Raw genomic sequence first — 16,411 nt, 5'->3', positions numbered from 1 at the left:
TGCATTAGTTGAGAAGACTTCATAGCTAATATCAATGTAGAATTGGTCATTATCTGGGTAGTCGTAACGAATTGTGCATGATTATAATTTAATGTTGAGAACTTGAAACATCGACAGCGAGTTGAAAAATAATTTCCAACTGGCAACCAAAAAATCAATCCGACTCAATCACCGCAGTTAATTCGAAATTTCAGTCGGTTCAATGTGCATCGTGAATTTTTTTCAGGTAACATTTTTAATTATTGAACCTACATCGGCGAGACTAACCTTAGGGGTGTTTGGGGACCCAAACAGAACCGGTACAGAACAAACACCGATTTAATGAGTTTCGAAAATGATATCCGCGATGAAATTATTCATCTGGAGATGGGGGGGTAGAGGCGTAGCGAGCGGGCCCGGGACCAGTGCGAGTCCCACGCACCACCCCGGGCTGGCAAAGCCGGGCAGAGACTCGGGAAAAGGGATGGCGGCGGGGGTGGGGGTGATCGCAACCCCCTATTGATTTTGGCCGGCACCGGAGAGGGTGTCGGGGTGCAGTTTTGGCAGCAGCCGGGACGGAGATAATGCTAGAATTGCACGCATAAAGCGAGCCGCACCGTAATTAGGGGATGTTTTGACTGGCAGTGCCGATTTTTTTTTACATCTGATCAGATCGAAATCAATTTATTAATCGATACATCCTATTTATTACCATGAAATTCACCGAAATGTTATTCAAATATATCGTTTATGAAAATTAATCCGCTTTGAAATACAATGGATAAATAGACGTTGAACAAATATTGAAAATGATTTACGATTTTATTTGTTGAATTTAATATTGGTTAACCAAAACCGGCGTGTTTTGAGTTTTAGACAAACTGTAAACATTTCATAGCGTGTGTCGTTTCGGAACTCATTAAATCACTGGTTGTTCTGTTCTGGTACAATAACGACCCATCCCCTCCCGTACGGATTCAAACCGCCCCATTGGCCAATAATTAAAAATGTTGCCGAAATTCGGGTTGCGTGTACCGTTTACTAGTTCCCACACGGGTTCCGTGATTAACAGCGAAACTGTTTTGGGCATACTTTATGAGAGCGATTCGATGTGTTGTTCACGATCGCAAATTATACTATCTCAACCATAAAATATGTACCAACTAATACACAATGGTAAACTTTATTAAATCATTATTAACAAAAAATTAACTGGATTTACAAATCAACAAACATCGATATTGTTGTACAATCTTTCCGGTTCAGGTGACGCATCGAATATCTTCATCCGTCTTGGAAGGTAATTACAAGTGTTATCAAGGTAGGTATGTGATAAATAGGGGCGTGCACCCTTTGTTGCGCGCATTTTATTGTTATATTGATCCTCCGGTTGCCAAGGGTGTGCAGCATCTCGGCGAGTGCTGTTTAGCCCTACCTGGGCACCGTGGTGCTGAAAATTTCATAAACTGGTGTACGCACACGCGCGCACTCAAACCTTCAGGGGGAAATCCACCCCTTGGGTAGTTGTGCATTGCGTACTTTACGCGATTTGCTGCTAAACACTTTATTACAGTATCGCAATATGATAAATATGAATGAAAAAAGTAGTACCTAATTGTAATAAGGAAAAGTACAACGAATTCTAAATGATTATTTTTAACCAAAAAGTAAGATCTTCCTTTTAGATGATATCCATATAAAGTTATGCTAAACCCCACATATGATGTTCACTGTTATCTTTGATCTCTGGTATAAGTCAATAATTTTTGTGACCTCACTTGATGTTTAAGTAGATTCAAACAAGGTAAAAAAATTGGGAGGGGATGAGTACAATATTTGGTACCCAGAAGGAAAAGCATCACCTAGACTTTTTAATTATTAAAAAAAAGGTTAAGTAAATCTTAGGTTCCACCGAGATTTGAACTCGGATCGCTGGATTCAAAGTCCAGAGTGCTAACCATTACACCATGGAACCTGCGTCCTTTTGTTTGGAAACAATTCCGGATACCATGAATCTCTATAATCCTTGAAAAAAAGTAAGAATAAAGTAAAAGTTAGGTTCCACCGAGATTTGAACTCGGATTGCTGGATTCAAAGTCCAGAGTGCTAACCATTACACCATGGAACCTGCATTCTTTTGTTTGGAAACAATTCCAAATTCCATGAATCTTTATAACCGTTGAAAAAAAGTAAGAATAAAGTAAAAGTTAGGTTCCACCGAGATTTGAACTCGGATCGCTGGATTCAAAGTCCAGAGTTCTAACCATTACACCATGGAACCTGCGTTGTTTCAATTGGAAACCATTCCGGAAGCCATGAAATCTGTAATTATTAAAAAAATGTAGGAAAAAGCTAAAAAACTTAGGTTCCACCGAGATTTGAACTCGGATCGCTGGATTCAAAGTCCAGAGTGCTAACCATTACACCATGGAACCTCCGTTCTTTTATTTGGAGACAATTCCGAATTCCATAAATCTCCATAATCATTAAAAAAAAGTAATAAGGTAAAAGTTAGGTTCCACCGAGATTTGAACTCGGATCGCTGGATTCAAAGTCCAGAGTGCTAACCATTACACCATGGAACCTGCGTTCTTTCAATTAGAAACCATTCCGGAAGCCATGAAATCTACTTATTAAAAAATGTAGGAAAAAGCTAAAAAACTTAGGTTCCACCGAGATTTGAACTCGGATCGCTGGATTCAAAGTCCAAAGTGCTAACCATTACACCATGGAACCTGTGTTCCTTCATTTAGAAACAATTCTGGAAGCCATGAAATCTGTAATTATTAAAAAATGTAGGAAAAAGGTAAAAAACTTAGGTTCCACCGAGATTTGAACTCGGATCGCTGGATTCAAAGTCCAGAGTGCTAACCATTACACCATGGAACCTGTGTTCTTTCATTTAGAAACAATTCCGAAAGCCATGAAATCTGTAACTATTAAAAAAGGTGAACAAGAGGTAAAAACTTAGGTTCTACCGAGATTTGAAGTCGGATCGCTGGATTCAAAGCCCAGAGTGCTAACCATTACACCATGGAACCTGCGTTCTTTCATTTAGAAACAATTCCGGAAGCCATGGAATCTGTAATTATTAAAAAATATAGGAAAAAGGTAAAAAACTTAGGTTCCACCGAGATTTGAACTCGGATCGCTGGATTCAAAGTCCAGAGTGCTAACCATTACACCATGGAACCTGTGTTCTTTCATTTAGAAACAATTCCGAAAACCATGAAATCTGTAACTATTAAAAAAGGTGGAAAAGAGCTAAAAACTTAGGTTCCACCGAGATTTGAACTCGGATCGCTGGATTCAAAGTCCAGAGTGCTAACCATTACACCATGGAACCTGCGCTCTTTTATTTGGACACAATTTCGAATTCCATGAATCTCTATAATCATTAAAAAAAAGTAGGAATGAGGTAAAACTTAAGTTCCACCGAGATTTGAACTCGGATCGCTGGATTCAAAGTCCAGAGTGCTAACCATTACACCATGGAACCTGTGTTCTTTCATTTAGAAACAATTCCGGAAGCCATGGAATCTGTAATTATTAAAAAATATAGGAAAAAGGTAAAAAACTTAGGTTCCACCGAGATTTGAACTCGGATCGCTGGATTCAAAGTCCAGAGTGCTAACCATTACACCATGGAACCTGTGTTCTTTCATTTAGAAACAATTCCGAAAACCATGAAATCTGTAACTATTAAAAAAGGTGGAAAAGAGCTAAAAACTTAGGTTCCACCGAGATTTGAACTCGGATCGCTGGATTCAAAGTCCAGAGTGCTAACCATTACACCATGGAACCTGCGCTCTTTTATTTGGACACAATTTCGAATTCCATGAATCTCTATAATCATTAAAAAAAAGTAGGAATGAGGTAAAACTTAAGTTCCACCGAGATTTGAACTCGGATCGCTGGATTCAAAGTCCAGAGTGCTAACCATTACACCATGGAACCTGCACTTTTTTATTTGGACACAATTCCGAATTCCATGAATCTCCATAATCATTACAAAAAAGTAAGAATGAGGTAAAGCTTAGGTTCCACCGAGATTTGAACTCGGATCGCTGGATTCAAAGTCCAGAGTGCTAACCATTACACCATGGAACCTGTTTTCTTCCATTTAGATACAATTCCGGAAGCTATGAAATCTGTAACTATTAAAAAAAGTAGAAAGTAGGTAAAAAACTTAGGTTCCACCGAGATTTGAACTCGGATCGCTGGATTCAAAGTCCAGAGTGCTAACCATTACACCATGGAACCTGTTTTCTTCCATTTAGATACAATTCCGGAAGCTATGAAATCTGTAACTATTAAAAAAAGTAGAAAGTAGGTAAAAAACTTAGGTTCCACCGAGATTTGTACTCGGATCGCTGGATTCAAAGTCCAGAGTGCTAACCATTACACCATGGAACCTGTGTTCTTTCATTTGCAAACAATTCCGGAAGCCATGAAATCTGTAACTATTAAAAAATGTAGGAAAAAGGTAAAAAACTTAGGTTCCACCGAGATTTGAACTCGGATCGCTGGATTCAAAGTCCAGAGTGCTAACCATTACACCATGGAACCGATGTTTCTTAGCAAAAACCTCATAATCAGGACGTACATTTATACCTTTATTTTGCAAAATGATGCATCGAATGCATTAGCATATAATTGAACTTTTACTCAGTCCGATCTTTAACTTAGCTAACTCTTAAAGCGATTATTCGTTTTAGAATGTACAATCTGCATACGATTGAACATTCTAAAATGTGTAATTGTTGATTTAATATTGAAACAAGAAAAAAATTAAGGTTCCACCGAGATTTGAACTCGGATCGCTGGATTCAAAGTCCAGAGTGCTAACCATTACACCATGGAACCGATATTCTTCGACAAAATAAATAATTATAATCGTGAATAATCATCTTCAAAAAGTGCTTATTAATATTATTTATTTTCACTTGACCTAGATAAACAAATATCTAAAATTAACATGACCTCACTAAATTTATTCATAAATTTATTTTTATCAAAAAGTTACAAAAAAGCGTTACAAATCACACGTTTTATTGATAAAATGTAATATTGTGATATTTGGAAGATGGCACCTTCGTTTATTTGATTTTCCGTGAAGCTTTTCTACGCGTTCCAGAATCCTGCGCGGTTAAGTCACTTGTGTAGACTCCTTTCCCGGAATTCGGTCAATACGGATCGCTCTGCCATGCTCTCCTACTGCTAGCACCCCAAAATAGCACGAGCTTTAGCTACCGAAACACCCCGCCCCGAACTTCTGACCCCCTTTAAGAAGTGTCCTTCGGATGCTGGGATACTGAGTGCATTCTATTCGGGCGGCAGGACGTTGATCGATTTTCAATATCGTCATAGAAGGCGGAGTTAAACGCTATTTTCTCCCTCAACTTTCCCCAAATTTCCTCAAACGACAACTTTGAACGCTTCCCCCAAAAGCATTATGTCTGATAATCGCTTAGATTTCGATATAGCAACGTATACTCACAGAATACCGGTGTTAAGGATGCCGGATAATCCAAATATATGTAGAATTATGAAGGAGATTACCGGATTCTAGGCTCTAACGTTTAGGATTTGAACCAGACTACGTGGGATGTAGTTCCCAAGCTCTAGACGACATACTGATTATGACAGGATTACTAAAGCAGAATGCAATTAATAGGAATGTTGTAATATAAGTTTTTACTACTCCATTATCGAGAAACTAATTGGAAAAAGAGTACATCAAATTTCTTGTTAAAAATAAAAACCCACTTCAGAAGTTCATTCTTCCAACTCGGTTCCCATTGAAATCTTCTAAGAAAATCTCTGGAAAAATCTCTAACGTTGTTATTTCAAGTGCTCTTCGCCTCGAAATCGACAAGGGGAGATGCGGAAACGACGGCATCGTATAAACGATGAAACCTCGTTGCGTCTTCTGCAAGGATGGGATAAAAGCTAATTTTTCCACGAGAATAAATAGAATTTAATAATGTACGTGCCTCCTCCAACGGAGACAAGCCAAAATATCGAATTTGAGATGGGCGGAGACAAAGGCTTTCGAAACATCCCCAAGGGAAGACGAAGAGGATAGCTAAGCACCCCTTTAATTGCCGACAGAGTTAAATTCGTGGTACAGCTGGACGAATTTCGTATGACGGGTTGCCATGTGGAGTGGAACAATTAATATTCTGAATGTGGTTTATTACGAATTGCTATATAGGGAGTTTGCATAATTTTACGAACCGTTTCAAGTTCAATTAATATTTAGAATTTCAACTTTATCATATTTTTATTTAACATAAATGATACAAAAAAATTGGTTCTGCTACAGTTTCCCTGTAACAAGCAATTATTTGTTGCTATAAGTTAGTTATTGTAGAAGAAAGTTTCTGTGTAACATAACGGTTCTTGGTCAACATACATCGAGTGCTTTCAAACTAAATTCACGACATAAAGCCTCTGAGCAGGACAACTATTTAACTGGGAAAGTTAGACATGTCCGAGCCAGTTGGTCGAAATGAATCAATTTAAACTTTATTTAGACGAACAAATAGAGAATAAATGGGAAAATATATTAACAATTTCAATTTTATTGTGAACTTTATGAAGTTAACATTTTTTTTTTATTATTTTTAAAAAATCGTGATAAACCGAATTCTTGATATAGCTCAATAAAATTTTTATTATATTTACAGAGAAAAATATGTACTTTTGTATAAAATAAACCGCAATTGAAAATCTCTATTAGTTTTTGAGATAATAAGTTTTGAAGTTAATCAATTTATAAATATAGGATTTATAAAATTAACAATTTTTAAGATGACTTTAAAAAATCTCTATCTAATCTTTCATAAATCGGATTCTTGAGATATCTTGATGAAACGTTTACGACTTATAGAGCAAAATATGAACTTTTTCATGAACAAAACTACGATTAAAACTTCTTAATCGTTTTGAGGTAATAATTTTTGAAGTCAACTAGAATTTTTATGTTTTTATAAAGTTATCTATTTTGTTCTATTGCATTTAAAAAGTTGGATTAAATCGAAATTTTAAGAGGAAAACGTAGTTTTTTATGAAGTAAACCGTAATCGAAAATCTCTATTCGTTCTTGAGGTAATACATCAACTTAACTTCTCTGGCCTTTTTTGATTTCCTATTTATATTTTCCATTTATAGATATCAAAGAGATATTACACAATTCCTCCGTCATATTGACGATAACCTTGATCGACAGTTGGGTATAAAAGTTCTGAAACTGGAAGGCGGTGTTGCTTAGCAACTCGAGAGCGGTTCTCCCGCATGCTAAAAGGAAGGTGCGTGCGTGACATATTTTTGCAACGTTAATAACTGGATGTCGCGCGATTTTATATCTACGTTTTCCCGAGGAACGTTACGAGAGTAGGGGAGAAAGCCCACGTAGCTTCCCTTTTCTCGGCGATACTTCTTTTTTTCAGTGGCAGTAGAAGCAAAAGTAGCGTAGGGGGCAGTTTTATGACTCCGCTCTCTACGTAGGCGCTCCACTTCCGCCTCTACCGCCACCGTTACTGCCGTCGCTTACCTGACGGGACGTAATTCCCGTATTTATTACGTTGTTACCTTGTTCCCCAGCACGGGTAGCGAATGTTTATTTTAACGAGATCGGCATAAGCCCCACGGAACTTTGACTTACGATTATGTGCGAAAAGCTCTGAAAGTATGGAACAATCAGTAAATATGAATTGAAAAATATCATGCTAAATTCACCATCTGCTTACAATTTGACCATCTATAAATTAATTTGCATATTACAGATGCGTTTATGTCTAAACTTCTCTTATTGTTAGTCTAGTTTTTTAATAGAATTGCCGACGGGAATAGGGAGTCAATACAAAGACCTCGCATCCCTAGGCGTTGTATTAAAAAAACTATGAAGCGTAAAAGAAGAAAGGGTCAGTTGTATGATTAATTTTTTTTTATTTGCATATTTGGGCTTAGTAAGGATTACATAGCGATTTTATATTATCTCACGATAAAGGGGTTTTGTGGTTTTTCATAAATCCCGCGACCACGTATTTCCTTTATTGCTGAAACGCTAATAAATTCGATCGTACAACATCGGAAAACGATAAAAACCGGTGGGCAAATAAATACCGTCGATCTCCTCGGTTGCTTTGTTTTAATCATATTATACTAGTAACAGAACTCTATTTCTTGGAGTTAACTAGATTGTGTATTTTAAAAGAAATTTTCAGTTTCATTTCTTTGGGTTCTTTGGGAGTTGCTTTTATATTGAAAGAAGTTTGACTGCTATAGAACCAACAAACTTGCTGGAACCTGCTGCCGCGGAAGGTTTCCGTTTTGGCAACCATCGTCTCCAATATTGTCCTGTGCTCATAGTGCATGGCCGGGTATCGCTCGTTTTCGAGCTTTCTATCCCAGGGCCGATCCAGGTGCAGCTGGTAACTTGGCAACCCTTTGCCTCGGCTTGTATGTGCAGGCCGCTGCGACCGCGCCCCGGTTCGAGCCGGTTTAAAACGGACGACGGGAATACCAAGGGGTGGAAAACAGGGGGTGGTGGCGACCGATACAGTTATTCACGTAGGTGAAAGCGCGGATTGTGAATGCGGCGACGAACTGCACTACCAGATTTTATAAATCCCCATTTCCCCTTTTGATCTAGTTGGACATTGAGTTTCCAATTTGCTGTCATCGCCAGAGATATTTTTTCTTATACTATATTTTCTAAAAAAAAAAATAGTTAATTCCCCTTTTAGTCTCAAACCCGGGAATTGACCTTATTCGGTTTTGAATAGCGCGCTTCGAACCCCGATACCTCTTGTTTCACTCACAACCGTCCTAATCGATCCACACCCCTGCTCTGTAGAGGGCGGACTCCCCCAACATCGGCAAACTATCGCAGTTCGGCAAACGATCGAAGAGGTTAGAGGTGTGCGTTTTCCGGGAGCACCGTCGTCGGGGTTCCTAAAGGAACGCTCGAAATGCGTGCAATTAATTTTTCCGAAAATTTTCTCCGAACCAAATAAAAATAGAAGAGACAGGACCGGGCTTCGTTTACCCAATGGCGTCGCTCCAGCAGGGATGCCGACAAAGCGGTGGGGATGGACCGACGCTCCGCGTCCAACTTGCGCAAACGCCGAACACAGCGTCGAGTAGCGTCCCGACGACCCATAACGTGAGTAGACAGACTGGCGTCTGCAGGTCTACCATTGCTTCAGTGCTATTTGGTAAGTGGCTTATATATCTATATAGATACATATATATCCATACCGAATACATTTTACACCACAGCGCGTTTTTGTTGCGTTCACGGAACACCACCAACCATTATTTGCTGATGAAAGAGACAGTGTTGTGCTACAGATTAACACTAATAGTGACTACGTAAAAAAGTGATTAATTATCAGTGACCGACATAACACTATCGTCACAAAGTTTAAAGATGTAAGAGATCTTTTTAGTAACACAAAAATTCTAACTAAATTGCCTTCAAGCTTTGAATTATATCAATACTTTCATGTATGCATACGAATGAAACAAAAATATAGTAGTAATAATCAGCTGTATGTGTGCAAGAGGGGGACTTAACCCTATAATCACGATAAGATTACCAACCCTTCGTATCAAACCCTTTGTTTACATTCGCTCGAACGTCGTTGTCGGATTAAAATCACTATGCAATTCAAATTGACTTAACTTTTTTGACGATTTTCAAATTTTGTCAGTTGCCAGGTCGTGATGATGGGCGGTACCTTTTGGCAAAATGATGCGCAGACAAGGTCCTCATTGGAGTGAACACATCGCGAAAGAGTTGCATGTCAGTGCCGGTTCGGCTTCAATGTAACATCGTCGGAGTGCATTCTGTGCTTTTTTTTAATATAGGCCGTGAATAAAACCCCATCATCACAAGTAAAAGATGGCGCTTTACGTTGATACTTTCAAATTAGTGAGTACATAACAATTTTGATTTCGATTTTCAATGGATCTTTAACTTTTTATTATTACACTTTACTTCAATAACATTATGATTACTATTAACCACTAACAACACAGTTGAATGAAGGTCATCGTCTAGAGTTGAATGATTCAGGTTAGGTTGCACATCACGTGTCTTCTTTTTGGTTATCGAATCCGATATAAACCGACTCTCCTTAGAATAGGACGATCGATTACCGCATACGGTTTAAAAGTGAAATAACCCACCCCTTATTATCGTCGGTCTGCATGCGCCTCGGTTTGTGCCTTATTGAACGGGACAGATATGTAAATGTTGACGGTAACACGCGGGACGGTGCCCTTTGTTAAACATAGAAGTGACACCCTGGTGTCCAACATAAGTGGCCTCACCATGTGATTAATGTCGTGTATTCGTGTGTTGGAATGTGCGTGTTCAATTTCTTCTTTAAGTCGTATAACTTTATTATTAATTGTTTGTAAAGGGATCATAAAAACGGTTAAATATATTTAGTGGGATTTCAACATTTTTATAGAATAACCTATTGATAAAACTAAATCTAGTCCAAGAAGGTGGTTTACCTTGCTAATTACGACGGTGCTTTCGTGACGTGGTTTGTGCGGTGTCCAAACAATCGGCTTTGACACCCCACGGCATAACAGAAACCGTAGAAGGGATTGTTTGAACAGTCGTTAACTGCTACCACCTGCAGAGAGTTATTCGTACATTCAATAGTGTTTGCCTTTCAATCATCGTATCGTAATTTCCTTTAAACAATTAGGTCTAATAATTTTTTTTAGAACTTATAAGTCAGTTTGTAACCTTATCTACATTCACATAGGGTATTTTTTTTAATAAGGGTGTTACCCCATTGGGTTGCTACATTCACCCTTCATAGATTCTTCCCCTTATCGCTACACACGCGTACACATAGTACGATATTCATAAATTAAAATTGTACATCTGTCCTTTACAAACGTTGAAAAATTCAATTACCCCATTTTTCTTGCTCAAAACTAATAGATTTTTTTTTGTTGCAGTCCTATCGTACTGGAAAAGAAAAGCTGACAGATGAAGTAAAATCGTGGGTAAGCCAGTATGTCGACCACACAGTCTAACCTCGCAGCCTGAATACAAATATTAAAGGGTAAAAAAATCATTACGGAAAGACAGCACCGATCATTAGTACATAGACACATTTAATCAAGTATTTCACCTCTAATCACCAATTTATAATGAAATTGTAATCACTTCAATATTTGCATCTATTTCAACGAACCTTATGTTACCGAGCACGATCGGTCAAATGTGCGAAGGCAGAATTTGGGAGCTCTGCCTCGAACACTAAAACAATATATTCTAGAAGTTCGTCCTAAAAAAATTTAAAAAAATTATTAAAAAAAATAAAGAAGGACAGCTGATTTTCCCAAATAAATATTTTTTAAATTAACTTATACTTCTATAGTAATAATGTTGACTTCTGGTCAATCGAACTCCGGTTGTGCTGGGAGATAGTGATGCATTTGTTCGGTTTTGTTCGTGTTAACTTCAGGTTCGATAGATGCGATTATTCAATTTTACTGCCTATTTTTAAAATTTTTCTTTTGGGTAAAATCAGCTGTCCACGGTTTCTTGCGCGATTGATTTTATCATTGTCTTTATATAACGAGTTAAAAAAGTCTGCATACAAATCAACATTTACCATGTTCAATCATCTTCAACTTAAGTCAATATTTGCTGCAAAATTTCTTTAAATTCTTCTTATCAATCACCTCGTAACGTTTATAGTTTTTGTTTAGATACACCCTATATAACTATATTACCATTTTAACTAAGAAATTTATATTTTCTATGCCAAAGAGGATGACAACTCCATCTTACGCAATCGTTGTAATTAAGCAAAGACATCGATTGAAGAGTATAAGATAGAATAGGTAAACTTCAATGCACACATGACTGAACAACAATGAGTGAACGGTAGAGGGTGAACCTTGATTCGTCGCTTCAGAGAAGCTTCTTCCACTGATCTATGGTCTACTGTCGACGTGATTCACAAAACATTAACCGAGCAGCACGGTTAGATGTAGTGATCAAAGCTTTTAGGCGGCAGCACGACCATTAAAACCAAGCAGACATCTTTGCTTACGAATGGTATTCATCGAAACAACACTTCCGGATTGCTGTTGAAACTCCTGAGGAATGTGATTCATCGGTGGGTGCAGTGCTTTCGAATTACTGAGGATAGCACTCGCCCTTCTATCTTCTAATTTTGTGGGTCCACCGACTCAGAGAACATTCCGACAATCATCACTCATCTTCACAATATATAGACCACAATTTATTTCATGACATAAAGCCGCTTCAATGTTATTGATTGATGTAGTCTTCTGTAATGTTGTAACTGTGTGCAAGTATATTTTAAGTCTCTGAAGTTTAATGACCTTAGCAATATATATTATTATAGAAAGTTTCCAAGATAATGCATAGAGTAAATCCAATAACATTAGAACGATTAGTCCTAGTAGCTAAAAATTCAAAGTTGCGACGTATTTGGCTATTCATAAAATCTTTTATATGGAACAGTTAAGGCAAAGCTTGTGACAAAGCAGTACATCGTGCTAAGAACCTCGGCAACACCACAACTGAGTGCTGACTCGTATAAGAATTGGTGAGTTACTCAGCAGTGCGCCGTTCACCAAATACTCGATGAAAAGGGGGTCTCCAAATATTCTAAATCTATCTCTCTTCAGTTGTTGTCCGATTTCCGACGTAGTGATTCGCTCATGGAGGTTGTGCGGTGACCCTTCGCCATGCCTATCTGTCTTCTATAATACGCATCACTTGGGAAACCCACATCGTGTATCAGATCCTTTACTTGCTCTATATATCTCACCAGTGACCTGCCTCTTAATCTTTTGCCATCAATCTTCCCCTGTATTATAAAGTATTGTTCAAAACTTCAACCCTGAACATGCAGCATTTATGGTCCAGGACTTGGACCATAAATCTGGTCCTTTTGAGGTTTTGGTCCAAAGACTTCAAAAGTTTTATTTTAATTTATTTCTGGATACGATGTATATTCCAGATTTTAATCATTACCTTTAAAATCACCACAAAATCTCCTTTGGTATTCCGATTCTAAATACATCCATTAATTATTTCTGGATTTAGCCTTGAAGTCTGCACTTTGTATTCTATACTAAAACTAAAACTATCCAAACCAAGAAGGCAATCAACTCAAGTTAATTGTAAAATATAGGATAAGACAACGACTTATTCTATAGAACATAATACCAAATGCTCTAAGATCCCCAATGAGTTTCTTATTGAGATATTGATCATTTCTTTATTATAATGGCAGTATTAATGTATGCAGACACAAGTTTAGTCTAACCTAGTATCAAAAAGTATTATGGCAGAGTAGAAATATAGAAAGACAATGATATAAACTACTTATTTGAGATTGACGTAGGATCATACGTTTTTGTAGAATCTTGTTATGACTTGTTTCCAGTAGCAATCCTGCAAGATATACCGTGCTGATGAGCCCTAAGAAGGGCGAAACGGCTGATAACGGTATTTTTAGAATAATTATTTTTAAGCATGATAATTTATATTTAATTCTATAATAATATTAGTTAAAACCTAAATGCGTGATGTGACTTATTTGAATTGAGCGAAATGTTAATTAAATCGTTTCTTAAAAATAATTTCTTATTCACCCCGTACGTCTTAAAAAATCGATCGTCGTGGTACCACGTCATAATCATAGTCTGGGTTTTTATCTGTTACGCGAAACTGCGAAATATCGATTGCGGCATAACGACATCGGATCCCCTTCGCCGGTTTCCTATTGTTCTATTCCCTATGTGACGTTATCAACTCGCACCCCAAAAACGGCACTTTCTCCCGTACACACACAGAATACACTCGTGCATAGTACTCTATGATGTCGGGGTGAGTCGCAGGCGACGTTTCTAATGCACAAAGACTTTAGGGCGCAATTTTGTATACAACGTGTGGGAAAGACTGCCAAGCATTACTCACGGGGTACAGCTACTTGGCGTATCGATCTTTTTTAGGGGTTTATTAACGCTGCCGGGTGCAGTCTGTGTGGGTGACAATAAAGGGGAACTACTATTTGTGATTTGAAATATGCTTTTCAATAAAGTTACATCTAAGTTTTATATGGAAAAGAAACCTAGAAATGTGAAAACATCGAACTCGATGAAGCCATAAAAATATCTGTGTTATATTAACAATTTTATCCAGTTCAAAGGAAACCGTATATGAATAAATAAAACGTACTTGTTCCTTAGTAAAGAAATTGAATATGTAAATGACAAAAACCTTGATTTCTAAAAATGGCTACTCACTCTGTATATATATATATATATATATAGGAACCCTTCCTGCACGTTTTTGTAGTAATTGATCTAACCATAGCATCCAAAATAACCTTATTGTATGTAGCGTATATCGATCACACTGCTTCAATGACGTCACGCTTTGTCACACGCTAAAGTCACGTGGCTGCAACAGCTGATAACGGAGGACGACGTATCGTGACGAAATATCGTAATTGTTAACTCGGATCTGTCATAAACGATTACTACTACTACTGCCACTATAATACTTAAGTGATAATCATACAACAAAGTTAATGGCCGATTTACAAAACTTTCGGCTATTATTAAATCCGAGGTTGCCATGTATTTGTTTTCATTTGTTTTATCGATGTTTCCATGGTTAATGAATTACAGTTAATTTGTACTTTTTTTATCGTTAATTTAATGAACTGTTTTAAAGTTTTTAGCAGAACTTTGAAGAATCATTGAGTCATCGTTTGTCATTCTCCTAGTGTTCACTGTATGCCCTTATGTTCCAATATTAATATCCATAAGGCACGCGGTGAATGCCAAGAGCAGGCATAATTCAGCAGGATTATTAAATGCGTATATTGGTTATCGATTATTAGATATTGACTATATGCATAGATGTGCCGTGTATTTATAGATAAGTGACGCATTTTCAAATAAATAGGAACAAGGCTATGTTATAACGCTAAATATGACTTTATCTTCCCCAAATGCACACCGTTTAAGATACCAATTAAGTGAAAATTTAATCTCTCTTCTTGCCAATCACTATCCTTAACGTGCGACCTCAACCGTATCGCATCAACCCTCTTAGAAATGGGAGGGTAAGAATCGTTCTACGAACCGATGAGGGCGATTTTGAAGGGCTCCGAGGAGAGTCCGACCGAGCTTTGGAAGGGTGCATGTTTTAGCCGACTACGTGAAATCTCGGGGGTTTGTTGATTACGACGTATGACGAACCCAAAGGGATTTAATCGCAAGGGTATGAAAAAGAAAAATTCAAAAATGTTAATTTTTTTCTTATTATTTTGTAAATTTGTAATCTACTTAAAAGTACCTCGCCCAAATTGTGTAATTAAAAAGATAAAAATTAGACCATAGTACACCCTAAAGTCCTCATCACCCTAATCCCTTCTCTTGAAAGTTTAATAATGCAAATTCGCTATAAAGCTTCATCTCCGCGCCCCATGTTCGGGTTTCGTTTGAAACGGGCAGACCCTAATTGCATTTTCTAGGTTAGTGTAATTCGTTTAGTGAAGGTTTTAAATTAACGTGCCTAGTTAGGGGGTGGTAACACCCCTTGATATCCCGCAGGAACACAAAGGGAGCGTATTTTTGATGTCAGAAAATATATCGTTTTATTTCTATTTCAATTTCAATTTCCACGTTGAGCTTTAGTTTCGATAGCGGAGGTTATTCGCGCATGGCTTGTTCCAATTGCTTCTTGTACAGCAGGTCGGCGGCGGTATCGGCTTTTTGCTGGCAATAAATTCGCCCACCGTAAGCTGCTTTCGTCGCCGCGAAACAATCCACATCAAACAGAATAAATGGCGGGGAGACCAAAGTTCGCCTTTTCAGACCCCAACCCCTGGGGGTTCTATTTGACGGCGTCGCTCGCCCCATGCCGCCGTTAGACTCCAACTAGTCCGATCAAAGTTGTCACAAACCAAGCTCCGGGCGTCCGGATCATTCTAGAAACCTCACGCCTCGAGGGTGGTTTTCCACTACTAAAGGACTGTGAGGTTTACCAACGCCTCAATACTCTCCAATAACTTTGCACCCATAATGCTTCTTATGCAAACATTTTCTTTGCATAAAGATTTAAATTCTTTTTTCGACAATGACTTAATTTGATTTTGAATATTAAAGCTTACTGCTGTATAACGTGGTAAGCCCGATATTGAACGGTGACTATATGGGACACCAAAATCGAGTTCTTGTCAACGAAGATTATCAATTATACATTGTGGTTTAATGGATGGGATGCATACTACATGTAGACTTTATTTTTTATTAAAAAAGGATTGGGATGTGAATAAAAAATGTATTCGGGAGGTAGCATTGATTTTTTAACGTTATGTAGATTGGAGATAGATGGCAT

At 37.8% G+C, this 16,411-nt stretch overlaps 1 long non-coding RNA gene and 13 other non-coding genes across 14 annotated transcripts; 1 reads left to right on the top strand and 13 right to left on the bottom strand.

Annotated features, from left to right (window-relative positions):
- Positions 1-1,882: 1,882 nt before the first annotated feature.
- TRNAQ-UUG (transfer RNA glutamine (anticodon UUG)) lies at positions 1,883-1,954 on the bottom strand. The gene has a single exon. It is a non-coding gene; the product is annotated as a tRNA-Gln (tRNA).
- Positions 1,955-2,342: 388 nt separating this feature from the next.
- TRNAQ-UUG (transfer RNA glutamine (anticodon UUG)) lies at positions 2,343-2,414 on the bottom strand. The gene has a single exon. It is a non-coding gene; the product is annotated as a tRNA-Gln (tRNA).
- Positions 2,415-2,492: 78 nt separating this feature from the next.
- On the bottom strand, positions 2,493-2,564 carry TRNAQ-UUG (transfer RNA glutamine (anticodon UUG)). Its single transcript has one exon. It is a non-coding gene; the product is annotated as a tRNA-Gln (tRNA).
- Positions 2,565-2,643: 79 nt separating this feature from the next.
- TRNAQ-UUG (transfer RNA glutamine (anticodon UUG)) lies at positions 2,644-2,715 on the bottom strand. The gene has a single exon. It is a non-coding gene; the product is annotated as a tRNA-Gln (tRNA).
- Positions 2,716-2,796: 81 nt separating this feature from the next.
- Positions 2,797-2,868, bottom strand: TRNAQ-UUG (transfer RNA glutamine (anticodon UUG)). Its single transcript has one exon. It is a non-coding gene; the product is annotated as a tRNA-Gln (tRNA).
- A 233-nt stretch (positions 2,869-3,101) lies between these two features.
- Positions 3,102-3,173, bottom strand: TRNAQ-UUG (transfer RNA glutamine (anticodon UUG)). Its single transcript has one exon. It is a non-coding gene; the product is annotated as a tRNA-Gln (tRNA).
- Positions 3,174-3,253: 80 nt separating this feature from the next.
- On the bottom strand, positions 3,254-3,325 carry TRNAQ-UUG (transfer RNA glutamine (anticodon UUG)). Its single transcript has one exon. It is a non-coding gene; the product is annotated as a tRNA-Gln (tRNA).
- Positions 3,326-3,559: 234 nt separating this feature from the next.
- On the bottom strand, positions 3,560-3,631 carry TRNAQ-UUG (transfer RNA glutamine (anticodon UUG)). The gene has a single exon. It is a non-coding gene; the product is annotated as a tRNA-Gln (tRNA).
- Positions 3,632-3,711: 80 nt separating this feature from the next.
- Positions 3,712-3,783, bottom strand: TRNAQ-UUG (transfer RNA glutamine (anticodon UUG)). The gene has a single exon. It is a non-coding gene; the product is annotated as a tRNA-Gln (tRNA).
- A 234-nt stretch (positions 3,784-4,017) lies between these two features.
- Positions 4,018-4,089, bottom strand: TRNAQ-UUG (transfer RNA glutamine (anticodon UUG)). Its single transcript has one exon. It is a non-coding gene; the product is annotated as a tRNA-Gln (tRNA).
- Positions 4,090-4,170: 81 nt separating this feature from the next.
- TRNAQ-UUG (transfer RNA glutamine (anticodon UUG)) lies at positions 4,171-4,242 on the bottom strand. Its single transcript has one exon. It is a non-coding gene; the product is annotated as a tRNA-Gln (tRNA).
- Positions 4,243-4,476: 234 nt separating this feature from the next.
- TRNAQ-UUG (transfer RNA glutamine (anticodon UUG)) lies at positions 4,477-4,548 on the bottom strand. The gene has a single exon. It is a non-coding gene; the product is annotated as a tRNA-Gln (tRNA).
- A 225-nt stretch (positions 4,549-4,773) lies between these two features.
- TRNAQ-UUG (transfer RNA glutamine (anticodon UUG)) lies at positions 4,774-4,845 on the bottom strand. Its single transcript has one exon. It is a non-coding gene; the product is annotated as a tRNA-Gln (tRNA).
- Positions 4,846-8,703: 3,858 nt separating this feature from the next.
- LOC111427921 (uncharacterized) lies at positions 8,704-11,554 on the top strand. Its single transcript, XR_002708014.2, has 3 exons — positions 8,704-9,203; positions 9,702-9,922; positions 10,972-11,554. It is a non-coding gene; the product is annotated as an uncharacterized lncRNA (long non-coding RNA).
- The last annotated feature ends 4,857 nt before the right edge of the window (positions 11,555-16,411 follow it).

Source organism: Onthophagus taurus, chromosome 6 (assembly GCF_036711975.1).
Source record: "Onthophagus taurus isolate NC chromosome 6, IU_Otau_3.0, whole genome shotgun sequence".
Lineage (NCBI taxonomy): Eukaryota > Metazoa > Arthropoda > Insecta > Coleoptera > Scarabaeidae > Onthophagus > Onthophagus taurus.
Note: the sequence above shows the minus strand (reverse complement) of the source record. Positions and strands in the feature narration are given on the sequence as shown.